Consider the following 7,319-nt stretch of genomic DNA (forward strand, 5'->3'; position numbering starts at 1 on the left):
TTCGTTTACTTAGCCCTCCTTAAAAAATATCTGAGCACTAGCACATTATGTATGTGCTTCTATTTTCTTTCTTATGGAAAAAAGATTCTCTTTTTGGACAACTGACTGTTTGAACACTTTGCAAGAAAGTTATAGCATTATTAGCAAGAGAAGAATAAACATTTGAGATGAGCGAAGGAAGAATACTATGCATTTGGCACATATACTCGATAAGGCCTTTCACAAAAATGTAAAATAGAACAAAGGAGATAATTGCCCCTTCTCTTCCCTATTTGCTTTCTACCTCAAATCCCAGCTTTTTCTGAGTGGAAACCAATCTTTTAGGTGCTCTGAATTGACTTCTGGAAGCCTCTCTCCTTTGGCAGTGCAGGAAGCTAATCTTCCAAATTAAACACCTACATTCATGTCTGAGAATGACAATTGGTACCTGTTGATTTTCAAAGGAGGAAATGGAAAACAAATTTCTTTGTTTCCTTTTTTTTTTTTTTAAATAAAAAATAATTCCCTTTGTATGGATATGTACATTCAGTAATCTGTGGAACAGGAGAGTTGTATGATTCCTCCTTCTGAATGTAATCCTTATTGCCTTAATTTGGGAATTTTGTAGGTAATGGTTATTGTCTATTATACTCTGAGCTGTATCTAGAGCTAAAATTCCATCTCTGTGATGATTGTCACCTCCAAACTTACAAGAACCAAGATACCATGTTGGGATCAATGTGTCTGCTGAGTAGCAATACTGTACCATATAAACGATTCTTGAGTTTCCCAGACTTATGGGAAACGCTGAAGCACTCAACGCTTATTGCCTCATCCTTCAAAGGCAGAGCCCACTCCTCTGCATGTACAGGTAGATATTGGAATAAGAGAGTCTAGTCAATAGCAGGGGAGCAAAAAGTTAGGTATTACTCAAAGAAGTTGGTGGGATGCATCTGAAGATGTTGAGGGTGCTTGACTGATGTGATTGTAAGGCTTCTGTCTGTCCTCATTGAAAAAGCATGGTGACTTGAAAAGGTCCCTGATAGCTGGAAAAAGATTACAATAAAGTCCATCTTTACAAAGGCAAAAGGAGGATCTGGAGAACTACTTGTCTGCCCTACTTTAGTGTCTGTAAAATCATAAAGTACATCCACTTAGACTCAATTTACAAACACATGAAGGACAGGAATGTAGTCAGAAGTAGTAGACATGGAAATACCCAGGGCATGATGCTTCAGCAACCTGATTGTCTCCTGTGATGAAATGACTATGTGGATGAGGGAGGAGTAATAAATACAATATATCTTGTAAGGCTTTTGACACCATCTCCCACAGTATTTTCAGTAGTAGGTTGAGGCAATGTGGGATGGATGGATTATTAGAAGAACTATAAATTAACAGGATTGGCAGGCTCCAAGAGTGGTAATTGATGGCTTGAGGTCAGGTTGGTGGCCAGCAACAGGTACCCAAAGGTCTGACACCAGAATTCCTTGTTTATTATCTTCAACACTGACCTGGCTGACTTGACAAAATACACCCTCTGGAGATTTGTTGAAGATAGAAAGTCAGAAGTGGTGCACATGCAGAACTGGAAGAGAAACTGCAGATATGGGCCAACAAAAGCTGCATGAAGTGCAAAGTTGTGCACCTGTGGTGGGGTAACCCTCTGCACCAATGCAGGCTGGGAACTGACTGGCTGAGAAGTGCTTTGGAAAAGGACCTGGGGGTTATGACAGATGTCAAATTTCATATAACCAACAATGTGCTCTCAGAATTAGGAAGAGAAACCACATACTAAGTTAGGTGGAGCTTGGACAGCAGATTGAGGGAACTATTTCTAGTTGACATTGGTGTGTCTGCACTTGAAACACTCCGCCAGATTTGGTTCTCCAGTTAAAGAGAGAGACTGAGAAACTGGATAAGGTCCAGTGGCAGGCTGCAAAGATACTTGTGGATGTGGAGCATATGGCCTGTTAGGAGAGAGGGAGATGGACTTGTTTCATTTCATAGAGAAGAAAATGGAATGATCAAATAGTAACTTACAACTTCTGGAAAGGGAATTATAAAGATAGAAGTGCCAAACTCTTTTTGGGCAACAACTTGTTAGTTAGTAGACAGTTTTGTTAGTTATGTGAGCAAATAGACTTTCAAGGGGAAATTGCAAGTTTGTGAGTTGTGAGGTTTGGTCTGGAAATTTTGAAAAATTTATTCATTAGCTGGTGGTGTAGTATTGGAACACTGGAACAACATATCCAAACACGGCGTGGAATCACCATCTGTAGAGGTTTCCAAGATTCATCTAGCAAAACTATGGGTGACCTGACCTACTGAGGGCCATAGACTCTTTCTGGCTGGACTGGACAACCCCCAGAGGTTTTCCCTCCAGCCAACATTTCTATGATAATATGACAACACTCTCCACCAGCACACAAGGGATTGTGGTTGGTACTTAATAGTTCCCTTTTGCAATCCTATAGATTCAGTATTGCTCAAGAATATTTTGAACCTTCTCTGACTAAGGGCAGAGCAGGTTTCCTCAAAGATATGCTGGTAGCAAAGTGGCAGACAAAGCATAATGGACAATTTTGATTCAGAAATGAAAGATGGCTGGATGGGGTTGAGGAATGACATTATAAGCTCTCTTTTCTTGGGAGTCCCACAAATACTTTTATGGGCTTGTTTCATCATCCTAGAAAGCAATTCTGTAGAGCAAACTTGCTACAGAATCAGTGGGTAACTGGCTCATAAGCACCTGTTGTCTCCTGTGCTTTCTACTCAGACCCCTGATTTTCACAGAAATCTTAGAGATAGTGCCCTTAAAAGGATCAGTCCATATCTATTTTTACAGGGAGATATCTGTAATCTTCTCTGTCATATTATCTGCTTTTGGCTAAAGACATTAAAATGTGGAATGGTATGGCATTATAATTTAGATATATATAATTACAAATGAAGTAAAAGCAGAGGTAAGGACATCTGACTTCCTGGGGTCCTAAACCAGAGGAAATGTAGTCCTCTCCTCTCCTCACTCCTCCTACCCAAAACATTTATTTTTTTTCTTTAAACCCTTAGCAGCAGAATATTACTTTGTACTCAGTTGCTATTTTTCAAACTCCTTAATATTTAACTGCATTTTTTTTCTCTCTCTCTCTCTCTCTTTAGAATACCAAAAGGGATTAAAGCATGAACTGGATTAACTACTTGTCAAATGCAATTTTGTTAAGTGAAACTGTATTTATGGAGATGGGATGGCTCAGTGGATTGATGATGAGATACCATTCTAGGTCACTTGTTCAAATTGATGCTAGTCTGGTAGTAACTGAACATTTGCTTGCCATCTGACAGATTTCTAGTAGTGGAGACAGTAAGGAACTGGCTGCAGTCAAGTCCTGAGGGGATGTGCTTGTCCTAATATATGCACTAAATGGCCGTTGCTAAAATGGTGACTAAAATGCACTAACTGCCTCTCCCTTTGACAGACCTAATGGAAAGGCAAAGTGCTAAATAGGGGTAGAGAGAGATCTGTCACAATAGACAATTGTTTTAAAAAAATCTCTACACATTTTACTTGAGATACTTTGGCAAGGCAATGTCAGGAAACTTGTTCTGTGGAGTTCATAATCCAAATTTATTGGTCTAGTATTTCCTTCAAATGTTGAGATGTTTTTTACAAAGACTAAGAAGAGAGAACGAAATGTCTTTTGAATTGAAAAGAGAGCAAGCTTTTAAAGTCATCTGATTGTCAGGAAAAACATTTGAAAAGCAAGGCTATTAGGCTGAGCAATTTCCAGAGAAAGGTAGTGGACATGCCTTTACTTGAATCATGTAAAAGAAAGATGAACTCCTCCCATCACTGTTATCTAATTACAAGGATGAGTAAATAGGTATGGGCAACATTTTCAAACCTGAAAGTTTGACACAATATCCAAAGGAAGATATGAAAAGGCGGGGTGATTTTTACACAAACTGTCACTGAGACTATCACAGCTCAGAGCTCAAGGTCTCAGCCCTGATTCTCAGTGAAGAATTGAGATTAACAATTAAAATTAAATTGCCTTAAAGCATAGGCTAAAAAAAAACCAAACAAACAACAAAAAACAAACAAACAAACAAAAAACAAAACAACAAAAAATAACCACCCTATTCCTTAGTGCATTGTACTAACAAAAAATATAACCAAATAATTATCAAAGCAGTGAAAATTGACTTACTGCATGGTTGACCAAGAACATCACAGAATCAATTACAGGGTGGTTGGGGTTGGAAGAGCCCTCTGGAGGTCATCTAGTCCAGCCCTCCCTGCTCAAACAGGGCTGGCTAGACCAGGTTGCCCAGGACCACATCCATTCAACTATTTGTTCTCCATTTGTTTCCCTTCTAGACTGGAGACAAAGATTAAAGGACTGCTGGTAGCATAGAAAAGGTCAGGAGTTGAACAAACAACGAGGCACACTGTCACCAAGAGGGTCCAGTAAAGGGAACAGAAGTGATACAGAAGTGGTAGCTTTCCAAGGTGTGAAACAGAACTTCGAGCCACTCTCAACAAAAACAGATTTGTAGACTGGGAGGGGAGAGCATTGATCCAGTCTTGAGTGATTTTGGTTTTCTGAAAGAATGGGAACAGAATAACCTGTTTTCCAGTGCAGTTGACAGAAGTAAGGGCAAAAGGTCATAGCCACACCTTGCAAGGGTTCAAGCTTCTGCCCTTCTTGCTCCAGTCAGTCTCAACAAAAGACTCTGGTAGTGTTTTGTCCACAGCATGAAGCAGCTTTCCTTTGGGGAAGACCATGTTGTGACTCCCCACCATACTGGGGAAAGGGAAGTGGTGTTCAAGCACGTGTCCCGATTCTTCACTGCTTCACCCCAACTCACTCCTCCTGCTGTTGCATGCAGTTAGAACAGCAGCTAAAGGACTGTCCAAGTTTAATTCAAGGTATCATGGTCAGCTGGCAAATTCTGCTGCCCCCCTGCTTAGAAGCTATTTTCATATTTGGGCCATGTTTCCCTGTCATTGTGTTGGAGAGCACAGCTTTGCTGAAATCAGAAGTGAACGGTGGTGGTGACTCTCACTCAGGTGCTGCCATTCACACACTAAGCTCCTCTGCCTCAAAGGCCTGGCTGGCAATGCTAACAATAAACAAACCATAATAACTCACAACTGTGGCTGAACCCAGCCCTTAATGACATTGTTCAATACAACTTCAACACTGTGAAGAGCTTCCTCGCTTCGTTCCCATGCTCCTCGGAGCATTTCCAGAATGGCTTTACCAACAGTGATTCCAACAGCTTATTCTAATTGTCTTGCTAGTACAGTACAGGGAAGCTAACCTGCTGTGAAACTTGATGCTTTCTGCAGGAACAGGTTATTGCAGGGTAACAAGTGGCTTTTCTTTCCTAAGCCTAAACTGACAGTACAGTACCACAGGGGGGCACTCACATTAACATGTACACCTCCCCTTGCAGGTGTGTGCAGCTGTGCAGCAAAGCTCAGAGAGGGCTTGCAGGGAGGCATGGGCTTCGAAAAGTGGCTGAAAACACCTTTCCTTGTCTGTGCTTCCATTTGGCACACTGTTAAGCTTATTTATTTTTTATTAATTTTATTTTTTTGCTTTGCCTTTTGGGTAGAAAAAGCAAAAGCTGAAAAAAGGTGAAACTCAAATAAATAAATACATAAATAAATATCTTCTAACACTGTTTTTTTTTTTTTTTTTTTTTTTTTTTTTTTTTTTTTTTTTTTTAGTGCATGTGATATATATCAGTTTTGACCCTGAGGAAAAAGTATGGGGAAAATCCAAGAGAAGAGTGGTGGAGGTATTGTTTCTGATTTCCATTGATAAGAAAACCATTTATGGAAACTCCTCTCTGATCATATGAAGCAGCAAAGGAAAGTGTGCTGCAGACAGACATTGCTGGCGAAGGTTGAATAATCGCTGCTTGAAAAGGCTTACCTGCCAGTGACTACCAAGTGTCTGAGAACACTACGGATGATTCAAAAGGGTGCTTTCTGGCAAATCTTTGGCTATTTCAAAGGAAAGTCTGAGCTTACAATCTAGTTGTTTCTCATTGTTTCCGCAGATGGTTTGATCAGATGAAAGTATACACCACAATACATACATAAGAGCTAGAGGAGTCAGAACTTTGATGTTTGCCTGAATATTTTAATTTTGTTTAAGGGGTTCCTTTGGATTATTAAGTGCAGCAGATAAAGCAAGTGTAAAATGTGAGATATTTTTTTCCTAAAATTTTATGTTTCTCTGAAGCTCAAAGCCGATATCACAGAGAGGTGTTACCAGCTTCTCAGATGCAGATGATCAAAGGATGAGAAGATGAAGAGTCCACCTGAAAATCTGTCGGAGATCATCAGGCAACATTTCTTTTTCTTTCTTATTTCTCTCTCTCTCTCTCAGTGTAATCCACTCTTAAATACACCACCAGACTCAGTCTGTTCCCCAAAAGTCCACATTTTTTTTTTTTTTTTTTTTTTTGCAGGGGCGGGGTAGGAGGTGGGAAGGGGGACTATAAACAGTCCAGCACATTTAAGAATTAGTAGATTTTGTCAAGATTTTGTAAACCACTTATCTTCAGCTTCATGCTGCTCCCACTGTGGGAGCCATGTTAGCCTAATATTGGTCTCTTCTGTAAATTTCACCTCTGGAGCCAAGCACACTAAAGTTATAAATGAAAGGAGAATGTGACAGTAATCAAAATCTGTCTCACTGGTCCAGACAGATAAATATCAGACTAGCTTGAAGGTTTTCACCTCTTTGCTGCCGGGAGTTATATTTTTTTTTTCATGGCAGAGCACTGTGGGCTAATTTCATAGCTGGTGTAAATCAACATTGCACAATATATATTGGTGGAACAATGCTGATTTATGCCAGCCAAATCTGGCTGCTCATACTCCTACCAGCACTACTCTGACTTATATATCTTCTTTTTAAAAACTGTGGATGAACCAGGGGAACTGCTGCTGAGAGCAGTGTGTTTTAAAATTGGCCACAAGAAAAAAGGACAGCCTCAGTTTCAAAACAGCATAACAAACACAGGCACTGAAGCAGGCCTTTTCCCAGAGGTGATAGTTTTAGCTCTGCAGAAGTCAGAATCCCCCAGCACCTGTGAAAACTGGGGTCAGGATCAGGAATTCAGCTATTCAGATGTGCTCACCTTGTATTCCTTTAGAGTTTTGAAATGATTCACCTTCTTCCCCATTAAACACATATGTATTTTTAAATCATCCTATTGCTTAATCACTGCTCCTTCCTTCTTTACTTTCTTTCTTTTCTTTTTTATGTACGTATGTATACCTGACTCCTTGGAGATCACTCTGTCTGTCTCTGTGA

Source organism: Anas platyrhynchos, chromosome 2 (genome assembly GCF_047663525.1).
Source record: "Anas platyrhynchos isolate ZD024472 breed Pekin duck chromosome 2, IASCAAS_PekinDuck_T2T, whole genome shotgun sequence".
In the NCBI taxonomy this organism is placed as follows: domain Eukaryota; kingdom Metazoa; phylum Chordata; class Aves; order Anseriformes; family Anatidae; genus Anas; species Anas platyrhynchos.